Source organism: Fukomys damarensis, unplaced genomic scaffold (assembly GCF_012274545.1).
Source record: "Fukomys damarensis isolate Sample0158 unplaced genomic scaffold, DMR_v1.0_HiC HiC_scaffold_17, whole genome shotgun sequence".
Taxonomy (NCBI): Eukaryota; Metazoa; Chordata; class Mammalia; order Rodentia; family Bathyergidae; genus Fukomys; species Fukomys damarensis.
In genome coordinates, this window is record NW_022900929.1 from 71,416,024 (window position 1) to 71,429,534 (window position 13,511).

The 13,511-nt window shown below is 39.2% G+C and overlaps 1 protein-coding gene across 4 annotated transcripts in view; it reads left to right on the forward strand.

Moving 5' to 3' along the window:
• Positions 1-12,887: 12,887 nt before the first annotated feature.
• Frmd6 (FERM domain containing 6) overlaps positions 12,888-13,511 on the forward strand; it is a 188,264-nt gene continuing 187,640 nt past the window's right edge. For 3 of the 4 annotated variants that reach the window (XM_010632564.3, XM_010632567.3, XM_010632566.3), the window contains exon 1: positions 12,890-12,910. The gene's annotated coding sequence lies outside the window, so the exon portion shown is untranslated. Of the gene's footprint in view, positions 12,911-13,511 lie in introns of all 4 variants that reach the window. The other variant, XM_010632568.3, reaches the window with a different exon arrangement.

Below are 13,511 nucleotides of genomic sequence, written 5' to 3' on the forward strand. Positions count from 1 at the left end.
AGAAGAATTGTAAAAATCAAGGGAAAAAGAGACATATGGACTTACATTGTCAACCTGGGTGCCCGTAGTGTCTCAAGGGCAATGAAAAGGAATCCTAGAATTCCACCAAAGCCACTTAGTATTCAGTAGATGTGAATCTTGGCTAAGACATGTATATTTTCAGGACCTCATTTCCTACTTTATATATTGAGATTAGTCTACCAATATTCTATGACTGCCTCCCCAACAGGTGTAAAATGATCCAGTGAGAGAATGCTTATGAAACTATTTTATAAACTGTACTCTACACTATTTGTTATAACGTTGATCAGTCTTCTTCTTATTTGTCCAATATAATTGAAGGAGAGTGTATTTTCTTTGTGGCCCTCTCCATTTCTAAAGTCCAGCACATTTTCTCCTATCTTGGGAAATTTTAGGCATCAGGAGTCAAAATGATACAACCCTTACTCTGAATATAACCAACTTCCTGCCTTATATGTTGTGGGAAGACCTGAATTACCTCATTGCTATCATAGCATTGTTTTCCCCCCGAGTGGCTGTGGCTATTTCATTATAGCTCTCTTATTATAACAAATACTGCTTAGTATACAGGGGTGTGGCTCTGAATAAGCAACAGCTTCAGAATTTTCAGAATTATTTGAGCAAGTCACCTCTCAGACATTTCAATCAATCATTCTTGCCTACAGTCATTTATTAATTCTGCATTGACTATTAATACCCATCACCCAGTGCAATGAATAAGATAGTCCTGTCCTCAAAATGTTTGTTCTTTCACTAATAATAAACTAAAAGATTTAATATATGGTACTCTGATAGAGATTGTATTTCCAGCTCAGTGCTTGTGTATATGGTACATTTTACAAATAATTTACTGAATGAAATTAATGAAATAAAGTCTACCTGGATTTTGAGAGCCAGAATAAACTCATTGGGTTCCAATTTTGAGAGCCAAGAAGAGGCTTGCATTTTTTAAAGTTTAGCACATTGGAGGTTCCTTTTCCTGAAATCCAGAACAGACCCTATTTATTTATTTATTCATTTATTTTCTGGCACCAGGCATCAAACAAACTCAGGATTTTGTGCTTGCATGGCAGATACAGCTCCAGTGAGCTAAGTCCCTGGCCCTCAGGCCCAGTTTTAGAGTAGTTCCTCCAATGCAATAAGATCACAGTGATTTTTCTACTGTCATGAAATAGTGTTTGTGTTCATTGCTAACCCTTCTTGTGCAGGAAGATTTTCTGTGGCGACGTATTGGAGAGATAAGAAAAGTATAAAGGTGCACATTAAGGCAGAGATTTTTTAGGAGTACAAAATGGGGTAGAGTGCTCTATTACTGGTAGGTTTTGTGCTTCATTTAAACCCCAGGACTCTGCCTCAGATATTTTATTAATCTCTGTAGAATGGGCAGTGTGATTTGCCTTGACACAGAAATTTAAGAAAAATCCAGTAGCAAACAATTGTGCCCATCATTTACCAAAAAATATTTCCAGAAACCTGTACTCTATGAAAGATGCCATGAAGAAAATGAAAAGGCAAACTACAGAATGAGAAAATAGATCTACAGTGCACATGTCTGTCAAGGGATTTGTCTCCAGATATATAAAAAATCTTTTAAAACTAAATAATAAAAAGACGACCCAATTTAAAATTTGGCAAAATAACTTAATGAGTAGTTTACCAAAAACAAAGAAACAAAGATACACGAGTGGCCAATAAACATACACAAAAATGGTCAACCTCAGTCATCAAGCAAATGCAAATTATACATTGCAATGAAATACCACCCCACATCCACTGGAATAGCTAAAATTAGAAGAGATATAGCACAACTTCCATTCTCGTACATTGCTAATGGGACTGTAAAAGTGTGCCACCATTTTGGAAAAGAGTTAGGTAGTTTCTTTCGAAGTTAATCAAATATTACTTGATGATCCAGAATTCTACTCCAAAGTATTTTATTTACCACAAATGAAAATCTATGTATTCACAAAAATTTGAACATGAATGTTCCTAGGAGCTGTATTCTAAATAATCCAAAACTAGAAACAATGTACATGTCCATGTCCATCAAGAAGTGAATGGGTATGTGATGCATACATTGAATACATAATCCATACATTGAACTTCTACATTTAAAAGGAGTGAATTACTTATATATACACAACATGGATAAATCTCAACATTCTGTTGATCAAAAATTATACCTGTGAAATAATGTACATGTATGCTGTTTTAAAAAGTCAGATCTATAGTAACGAAAGCTTATCAGTAGGCTGTCTGGGGCTGGAGGAGGAGAAGATATCACTACAGAGTTTTCAGGGAACTGTTCCCAATGGTGAAAATATTCTGTATCTTGACTGTGGAGATAGCTACACAGATGTATACATGTAGCAAAACTTTGTACTACATGGGTGCATTTATTATGAAGTATAGTTCCATAAAACTGATTTAAAAATTGGCATCATGAAAGGACACACATAAATGAGTTAAAGCAGAACTGAGTAAAAGTATTTATACTTGTTTTAAAGTACTTTTATTATAATGGAATATAAAGAGTTAAATGAGATTGGAGTATAAAAGTCTGAAGAAATATTGCCTGTGTATTCTCTGTGATATGCCTCAGGAACTAAAACACAATGCACCCAAATCTTCAGAAAACGTTTCGGTCTGTTATCTTCCAATATGAAGTGTACATTCATAAAAACAAGGACTCTTGTCATTTTTACTTAAATTCATGTAAGAGAAGCATTGCTTTGTTGATAGAAGTGGGCAGGTTAAGAAAGCCAAATGTAAAAACCCTATCCAAGAAGTAGGTCTTAAGTCCACTCAAAAGAAGAAGAAGGAAAAGGAGAAGGAGAAGGAGAAAAAAGAAGAGGAGGGGGGAGGGGGAGGGGAAATAGCCTTTCAAGGGCTGTTTGGAGATTATCCATTTTCACTTGAGACGCTATGATATGATGAATTGATCTCCTGGGGATGCCAAATTTGGTGAATTTCACTCTGCACTTTGTAGATGCCAATCTCATTGGCCCCATTTGGTCCTTTCTTTTCCATGAAACACCTCTTGGGTATGAGTCTCCTGTCTATTCTATAGAAGATACCAAGACTGCTCAGTTGCTGACTCATCCAAGATAGAGACCAGTGCTTCCTGACCTTTCTACCTGGTCGGCGGGCCTTGGGACTGGCACACAGAGAGCTCAATAGAAACTGTGGAATGGTCAAGTCTTTCTTATTTCATCCCTGAAATTTTGTTTCTCTGCTATAATTTACCAAGATAAATTTTCAAAGAGCAGAAATAACATTTATATACCATGTATTTTTAGGTTTGGACAAATCTGATTAATTCATTTAAAATGCAGCAAAAATGTGGATCATAGAATGAATGCTTTTAGATGTAGTAATCATTTGAAATGTTCTAAGATTGGAGGTCATTTAGATTCATTTCTGAAAATGTAAAGTGAGTAGATAGAATTCTTAATTTAGCTTTTCCTTAGGTTTATTTTTTTTAGCAGATTTAAGTTGCTTGAACATAGATCATGGTGCTTTATGCAAAACCATTCATCAAATCATAAATGGATTCTTGGGTAAAATGTCTTATTTCTACAAATCAGAAAATAAGCTGGTCTTAACTTCAGTTTTTAAGTTATGAATGACATGCAGTCGTCTTTTTCAGCTGCATCTTTTACATGTGGTTAATTTTATGTGAAGACAGAAATAGGAAGAGCAGAGACAAGAGTAAAATAACAAAATGAATTGAACTTAGCCTTTGCAAATGGACTTTGAATTTTTCAGTTAGCTTTGTTGTTTAAATTCCTGTCCGTCCTATGGCTGTTTATAAGTCCCCACAGCACCATGCTGCAAGAGTAGTAGTGTTATAATGAGAATGCTCCTGTCCTTTTCTGCTTTGTTTGGAAAGTGCTCTAGGAAATGGAGCATGAATTTAAAATCCAGTCACATGTACCCACACCTTGGCATCATCAAAAAATCACAGCCTTGACATATTTGCACAAGGGTTCTCCTTTGGGGATTTGCAAAGAGAACACTGCGTCTCCCCCTGAATTGCAAATGCTTCCTATGGTGGAAATTTCTCCAGCAACTTGAGCAAATTAGATTTGGCCTGGAGAACTCAGGCCAAAGAGCAATCATGCTGTGAGCAAAGTTAAAGTATAATAGACACTGAAAATTCAGCACATAATGAAAACTTTTATGTATAGTACTTACTTCAGCAGCATATGCGATTGGCACAGGATGTAGAGATGAGTGCAGTACCTATGCAAAGTGACAAAAATGGAGCGTGGAGACATGGTCTGCGTAGCATAAACTATGTGAAAACACAGCACAGTGTAAACAGTAATTATCCCAATGAGTTAGGACAACAATTGTTAGACTTCCCTGGATTTTAAAATTTTCAACAATAAGGGCATATAAACAGAAAAATAAGCATTTAAGCAAAATGACATGTTTATGCAAGATATTTGATCACGTGAAGAAAACATATTAATTGAAATTAGTGAATTTAGGGATGTGGCCTTTAAGTTATTTTGAACAGGGAGCATTTCTGTAAAAATAGAATGTTACACTGATCCCCAGAGCACATACCAGGAAGGAGAGCTGCAACATGGGTGGGGCAAGGCAGGGGCAGCCAGCAGGTGAGCAGCCCTCTGAGGTCCGGGGCAGCACCTACTAAGAGCCTGGGGAAGTGCACAGCAGAGCTGGACAGTTGTCATCTGTGGCCAGGGACTGTGAACCAGGCTGTGACCTCTGGAAGACAGACAACTACACTAGTGACACCTTGCTATCTTAACACAATGCTGTCCACGTGGCGGGTCCTCTGTATGTGTATAATGCTTGGCTGCCTGGCCAGCTTGTTTTCTCTGGCCATCTGGTCTTTGTGATGCAGACTAGAATGGCAACAAGTTCAAGGTTCTTCCCAAATTATTTGCTTTGAAAATCCTCTAGAACCCGATATCTCACACAGGGCTCAAGGAGGCACCTGGGGATTTAAATCCGGATTATGAAGTGAATTACCAAATGCATGCACACCTGCGATTGAGGCCTGACTCAAACTTAACAGCAGATTTACTAAAGCCTTCCATGTGCAACACTACAGGGGTGAAAGTTACTCCGTAACAATGATGTCGACTGAAATTTGCAAAATAAAATATAGATGATGGAAAGCTTGTAGTGATTGCAAACATAATTTAAGTGTGCTTTGTAGATTACTTTGTGCTGGCAAAGTTAGGAACGAAGCTTCCAAATAGATGCAGCATATAAGAAAGGGCCCAGTGGATTAGACCATGCATGTGTCTTGTCATTTTATAGAGTTGTCCATTTTTATACACACACTCACACACACACTAATATATGATGTACAAATGTATATACAAATAGATGTAGTTAGCACATACATATATATGCATATACATATAATGTAGTAATTAAAAACATGGACTCTGAATCCAGGTTTCTAGAGCTCAAATCTCACCTCTCTTATTAGACATGTTATTTTGGGCAAATGAGTCTACTTTTCTGACTCAGTTCCTTCTTCTATAAATTGGGGAGGGAAATGTAACTAGGTTATAAGGATTTAAAATTTTATCACCTATAAAGGCTTTAGAATAATGCCAGATGCGTAGTAACCACTCAACAAATGCTTTTAACTCTCATTTTATCACTAGACCATAGTTATTTTCTGGAAAGAATTATACAAAACCTCAGTGAGTGTTTCTTTCAAGACAGGGTCTGCTGTGGGCATGGAGAGATCTTTTCCATTCCATACTGTTCTCTACCTCTGGATTTGCTGATCTTTGAATTATTTTTTATTATAACAAATGTTATGCAGCAAGACTTTTACTTCTTATTCTTCCTTGTGCTTTACTTACAAACACGCAATCCTGTATGATGTATCCATGGATAGAGAGATGACAGATACAGATTTTTTCTTTAAGTCCAAATGGAAGGAACAGTGAATCTCAGACTTCTGTTCAAAGACTTTTCTTTGCTCACATGGCATTTCCCTTTTTGCTCCTTAACTTTAACCCAGTAGAACTCCTTTCCTTTTGTGCCAATTGCATCCTGACCCCTGATGTCATCCTTACACTTTGGTCCTTCATTTCTTCTGGAAATATTCATGCACTCTCCCAAACACTTGCTCTGAAGGGAAAGTTATAAAATGGAGACAATTTATTACTTTTACTCTTTTAGAGGAAGGTAATGTGTCATTTGAAACGTCCTCTGTTAGGCAGATTCTGCCTTCAGGAAGTTGTCTTTTGAAGAAGTTGGATTACTAAGCACAACTGTGCGTGATAGGAGTGAGCTGGGAGGCCCACAGGGAACATGGGAGAGGTCCGGAAGAAGACTTAGGAGGTGACATCTATTTTGGGACCCAAAGGGACAAGAGCAGTGAGTGCAGTCTTCTGGTCAAATCTGAGAAACAGCCCAGGTTGTTTTTCCCTTGACTATCACAGGGCTCTCCTGCTCTGTAGACTGAACTTTCCTGCCCAATACCTGCCCAACGCTGGGCTCAAAGGGCTGCCTTACAAAACACAGCACTTTGTATTGGAGCATTGGTTTCTTTTACATGGTAAAGTAGAGACCGTTCCCTGCTGTCATCACACCCCTTATCACCGCAGTGCCCAGGACACCCTCCTGCTACCATTTCTTTGTTTGAAGACTTTGAGCTCTGGGGTCTGGGACTCACTTTGCCCCACACTTTGCAGGCAAGAGATGCCAGGGAATTAATGTGCCCCAGAAGCAGCCCCCAGCACATAGCAGTGGGAGCTGGAATATAAATTACCTGGCTCCCTTGTTCCTTGGCTGGGATGATGCCAGTGTGTATGTTTCCCTGGACATAAACTCCAGTTGGCCACAGTAGTAGCTGTGTTCCCTTTCTTTACTGGTCTCACTTTTCTGAGTCCCCCAGTGGTGCTCTTTACCTTTCAAATCTCTTGCTTCAGACCCTTGCTCTGGCATCTTATTCCAAGGGAGCCCAAATGGAGACTCCTAGACAATCCTGTGTCCATCCACAGGTGGATTGATCTTGCACTCTGCACCTTACTCTCTGCTATGCCTCTCTGAGGCTGTGTGAACAGGGATTGTGTCTCAACTTCCTGTCTGCAGGACCTCCATAAATGCTCGTTCAATGACTTTCCTGTAACTCTGCATCCTCCTCCAGGCAGAAGGCCCAAGCACAGGATGTTTTATCAAATGCCTGGCAGGAAGGACAAAGCAGATGAGGAAAGGAACTGATGTCCTAGAACAGGGGGAAAAAACAACCCCAGCCACTTAGCCACAGCACAATTTAACCCCTGCCCACAGGTGAAGAACATGCGTTACTGTGATTCAATGTCTCTGCCTCTAAAGTGGGGATTAAATAGCACTTGCCATGATTTAGTGTCAGAAAAGTGCTTTGAAACTTCAGAAAGACTCTATATGATTAAAATAGTAGCCGCTGTTCCATCATTTAAATAATCTCGTTGGCAAGGACCATGCATTAATCATCACAGCAGAGTATTTTTATATTCTCTGAACATCTTTCATCTGAGAACATCACCATGGTTTATAAACATTAAACTCAACATATTCCTCATGACAACATCCAGGCTGGCTCTTTACGTGAATGGATAAACTGAAGCCTGAAATGGCTAAACAGCTTGTCCCTAAATGTCCAGAGCCGAGGGCAAGAGGCAGGTTACTACTAGCAAGTAAGTAATCAGGAGAGAGCCCTATATAAATATTTGCATAGAAGGAAACCTAGATCAGATAGGCAAACCCAAGAGGGAAACAGCACTCTCTTCCTTTCCCTTCCCCAAAGAAATGATTTGGGATTCCCAACTGCGTCTCCAGGAAAACCTTCCTTGAGTAGCAGCTGGCACGAATTACAGGAGCCCCTACAAGATATTTAATGATTGCTTTGTGCGCAGCAGCAACTGTCTGCCCATTTGAATGGCTTTATATATTTTATGCTTTATACTTTTATGGCAATAAAAGTGACTATACCTTTGAGCCAGATGTAGCGGGGAGGCTGGTGCACCTTTATGCAGGTGGGCAAGGCATACATACATTTACAGGATGAGGACATCCAGTAGAGCAGAGCTCTATCCTTCTGTTATGGCATCTGCCTGGCAGACAGGTGAGAACCCTTCAGCTGGACTTGAAGGCTGGTCAGTGGTTGGCAGTTCCTCCTGCCAGGCCCTGGGTCACCCAGCTGATGCATGAGTGACTTACATGTACTGATAGTCCCCAGAGAGCACCAAGGTCAATAACGCTACCATGTGATGTACAAAGCACTCGGAGCATCTGGAACTGGCAGAGTCTTAGCTTGTTTTTGCCTGCTGTGTGATCTTGGGGAAATCACTTTACCTTTTGATTGTTCAGTGTTCAGCAGGAAGATGAATTTTAGCTAGATCTGTAATCTTCCATCTATGGCAGGAGATCTCTTGGGGGTCAGCAATGAGGTCCTTAAAGACAAAGCACCAGTGTCTCCAGCCTAGCTGCAAACAGTTGACTTACTCTTCCTCCATATTGGGCTTCCAAGTGGACTGTATTTGGAGAGGAATGGAGCTGGGTAAGGGGCTGATTCCTTCATAAAATTAAGAAGTCAGAAGATCACTGTTTTTTTTTCCTCATTGAGTTTATTGGTACATTTTAGGTATACAATACAGTTACATTCATTATTGGGATCTTGTACCTTTACATGACAGATCTTGGTTCTCATTTTTTCCCCTTGTCCCTGCCCTCCCTTCACCCCCTCCTCCCCTCCCCATTTACAAACACTTTATTTCCATATTTTCATTTTCTCCTATTTTTTTCTTTCCCTTATTCCCTTTCCCCTACCCTTCCCACTTTCCCTACACCTTTATCTCTTTTCTTTCTATTTCACATTGTCATTTATCTCATTAGGATCTTATGTACTATTATAGTTTATTCACACCAGAGAAACTATTCAGTATTTACACACGCATGACTTACTTATTTCACTTAGGAGTATATCCTCAATATGCATCCATTTTCCTATGAATGACTTTAATTTCTCATTCTTTATGCCTGAGAAGTATTCCATTTTATATGAAAACCATATCTTCTTTATCCAGTTTCCAACTGATGGGCAAATGGGCTGTTTACAAGATTTAGCTATTACAAACTGTGCCGCTATAAACATAGGTGTGCATATATCTCTGTGATATGATTCTTTTAATTCTTTTGGAAAGATACCCAGCAGAGGGATGGCTTGATATCTACTTTTTCTAATTTCAAACTATATAATCATTTGATAGCTCTGATAGCCTGTGATTCTTTTTACACAAGAGCAGAATGGAAGTGAACCATTTTGGTACAAAGTGATCTCCTTAGTCAGTTAGGGAGCTCCAATGCTTCCTTGGAAAATCATTTCCTGTGCCTAACCCTGCCCTGCAGCCAGTTCCTCGAAGCCATCAGGGGCTCAGTAGAGATTTCTGGGCAAAGGCATCTGCTTTCTTGTGCTCTGCTAATGTGGTGGTAAGGGACATTCTAGCCTCTAAGGCCTGACACCTCCTCTCACATTTAAACAGACACACAAGATGGAAACCTAGATACATGGCATTTTGTGTCTCCATCTCGTGCCTTTGCACTAAACATGGAAGAAGTTGCTTTATAGTGTCTCAAAGCACATAGCATGGGCTGGGCTCCTGGACCTTATATCCTGTCTGTGTTTCTTACTAACTTTTGAGTCTTGGGTAAGGCGTATAATGCTTATACCACAGAAACTGCCAAGGCTACAAGTCAAGCTTTCATTATTTTCTTGTTGATTATGTAAACTTAAAAAAACTAGTAGGAAGAAGTTAATAATGTAGATTAAATCTAAAAATGTGTTGACTCTATCTCTAGATATTTATGACTTAGAAAAGGAAAGACAGAAACTTTACTGTTCAGAGGCTTGGCAGTTAGCACATTGAAGTCATTAAGGTTAGTGTCATCATTAACTGACTTCACATGACCTTTGATATGGTGTGCTAGAAGGGCATGTGCCCTTCTAAGAATATTCTTCCGGAACTTCTGGAATAGTCTTCTGGAACTTCTGGAATATTCTTGCATGAAACACAAAATTTAAACAAACCCAGACTGAAGTACCAGACAATTGACAATTCTTTTCAAAAGTGTCACAATCATTAAAGACAGGGACATACTGAGGTATGTCACAGCTGTTAGCAGATGAGACTACAATGTGGAATCATGGAAATCTAAAGTCTATAATTTGGTTAATAATACTGTTCCAGTGTTTATTTCTTGATTTTAATAATTACAACTTAACTGTATGCATTAGTCAGCTTTCCATCACTATCACAAAATACCTGAGATAATTAATTTATAAAAAGAAAAGTCTGTTTGGCTTATAGTTTTAGAGGCTCCAGTCCATATTAGGCTGTCCTTTCGCTTTTAGACCCCTGAAAGGGGCTCTGGATGGCAGTGGTGGGGAGAGTATGGCAGAGCAAACTGCTTTCTTCATGGCCAGGAAGCGATGGAGGAAGACACTGGAGTCCCATGATCCTCTTGGAAACTACTACACGCCCAGTGACTTCCACTGGGTCCCGCCTCCAAAAGGTTCCTCCACCACTCAGTAGGGCCACCGAGGGACTATGACTTTAATATGTAGACTTTTGGGGGAACATTCCAAAGCCAAACTATAGCGCCATATTTATTCCAAAAAATTTTCACAAAAGAGTGTACTTCATCCATTGTTATCATGTAATAAAGAGCATGAATAAATCAACAGAGTTGTTGTCTTCTAGTGTTCAACATTACCCACTACAGTGAAGAATTGTCTTGTGTCATTGTTAAACAGGTGAGCTTCTGACAGGGTCTTCATTATTTCACTTTCTTTAGTGATGTAAAAATAGTGACTGATATTCATATCAGAAATGTATTCACTGGTCAGTTGCAAGCATAGGTTGGCTCTGGAAGTAAGACTGGCAAAAGTCAGCAAATTCACTGTCTGTGTATCAAATAGTTTGTATTACTTTATAAAGGATGTACTACACATCCTTTATAACAGTAAAGTGTATAATAAATATAAGCTGCTTTTTTTCAGAGTCAAGTGTTAAATATTTATCAGTGCATCACTGATCTGTCAGAATCACTCATCTTTCTCTTAGCCTTTTTTCTAGAAGTGATTAAATATATTCATTCACTATTGAATCCACTTTAAATGCATGAAAAACATTTTGAGGATATGAGCTTTATTGTAAGTAATTTTAATAAAGTAATAGATACTTTGGTAAAGCAAATCATCACATCTATCATTTTTATAAATAGTGAGTCTGGGGATCTACTTTTGATTTTGTTGACAGCAGTTACGTTCATTCAGATTGAGTAAAATATCTGCCCCACACCTGCTTCCACAGCTACTCATTAAACATTGATGTCTTTGTAGAAGTCATTGCTCAATAGCTTTCCAACCAGGTGAAAGTGTTGGCATACAATGTGATTTCCATTAATAAGATTTTTGTTTTGTATGTATATTTCATAATTTGTTGAGTCTGAAGATGTCCTTCATACATAAATATCCACCTATGTGGACCTAAAGGCTAAAGGACAAAACTTGTATTTCATTCTGTAGTCATTTTCAGACTTTCCCTTTTGGAATTTTATCCATTTTTTTGGACTGAATTTTCACAGCTCTGCTCAACCTGACCCAAGCAACTTGTGTAGACATAGGGTCCAAGCCTGCACCCACAGTTCCTGGGCTATGGCTTGTGGCACATAGTCACCTGGTTCCGCCTCTTGCCTTCTCTCTCTGGACATCTCTCCTCTTCTGTGTGGAATAGCATTTCTCTTCTGCTCTACCCAGATGAAAACTTCCCTCTTACCAGGCGCAATGTCTCTTCTTTCTCCTTTCTTCATTAAATTCTCCATAAAGTCTTCTGCAACATTCCTTCTTGTAACTCCTGTATTATTCTTTGGGGTACCATTTATTTGGACATTATTAGATACATTGAATTCTTGGATTGTGTGTGTGTGTGTTTGTGTGTGACATTAAGCCTCTAACAACAGAGACTACCTCTACCTTTGTAATGTAAACAAAAATACCAAACACTATTCATATCAGAAATATATTTACTTGCCAGTTGCACCCAGAGGCTGGCTATGGACTATAAGAGTGGTAAAAATCAGCAGCTGTATTCTATATTACTTTATATTGCTTGTATATGTACTACATATCATATATGCTTCTATATACCATCCTTGAACTTTAGTTTGAATTTCACAAATATTTGTTGGCTGCTTTATGAAACAAATGACAGCACAATTGAAGTTTTATATTTTCCAACTTTCTTCAAAATCAGCCTTTTGGGCAGGGGATTTAGCTCAGTGGTTCCAGCACCTGCCTCGCAAATGCAAGGACCCGAGTTCGATCCCTGGTACCAAAAAAAACCAAACAAACAAAATCAGCCTTTAACCTTTAAGCAAATTATTTTCTCTAGGAACTCTTTACTTCTGAGTTTTAGATACCATTATAATCTGTATTTGCATAAGTCCTGTCGGCCCTTGTTTCATTGCTAAAAACAACAAATCTCTTCCACAGTGAAGTAGTGAGAAGACTGAGCTCAGCCCCAGGTTATCCCAGAGCCTACTCGGCTCCATTTTGTAAATCCTTGTCAATCCAGTGCCTAGCACTCTTCCTGGCTCTTCATAGAACCTCAGAAAATGGTGTAAATGCTGCCCAGCTCTCTGACAGCCTCAACACAGCTGTTAGATTACTCTGAAGAGTGTCTCCTTAGAAGAGTTGAGAAATTATTTATCCATTAACATAACTGTGTCTGCCTCCCCCGTGTCTTCCGGGTTCTTGTCTTAAATACCTTCTGCAGCTCCTTGATTTCACCTTAGTATAACGCAACTGAGAGAGCACCACCACCACTCTGAGGAACTGCAGTGCCAGGTGGGTAAGGCCAAGACTTACTGAGGTTTTTGCTCTGCTGAGTTCTTTGTGGGGAAAGGCAGGTTGATGGCAGGAAACTATTTGTTTAAGGGCCACCAGAAAATGCTGATGTTTACAAGGATTTCTATCTTAGGGTGATTTGATTTGCAGAAAGGTTACTTTTTTAAAATGCTGGGTAAGGTTGGGGATTTAGCTCAGTGGTTCCAGTGCCTGCCTTGCAAGCTCAAGGATCTGAGTTCGACCCCCGGTTCCAAAAGAAAGAAAGAAAAATGCTGGGTAAAGCAGGTTCTGCATTACACTTTTATGAGTTGTCCCAGATGGCATAAATTATTTTTCCTGAGGCCATTAACTCAGAGTCTGAGCGGCTCATGGGTATTTTTATGGCAGCCTGACACGTGAGGCCACAGCTGCCCCTCTCCTCTTGGTAATGCCTCACCTACTACTGAAGTTTGCCAAGTTGGAATCTTGGAAATAATCTCCAGGCATTACTACCTGGTTTGCACTCTAATTCCATTGTCTAAAAAAGAAACTTCATCAATTTCATTGATTTCTACTCTGATTTTTATAATTTCCTTCCTTGCACTAGCTTTGGGTTCAAGTT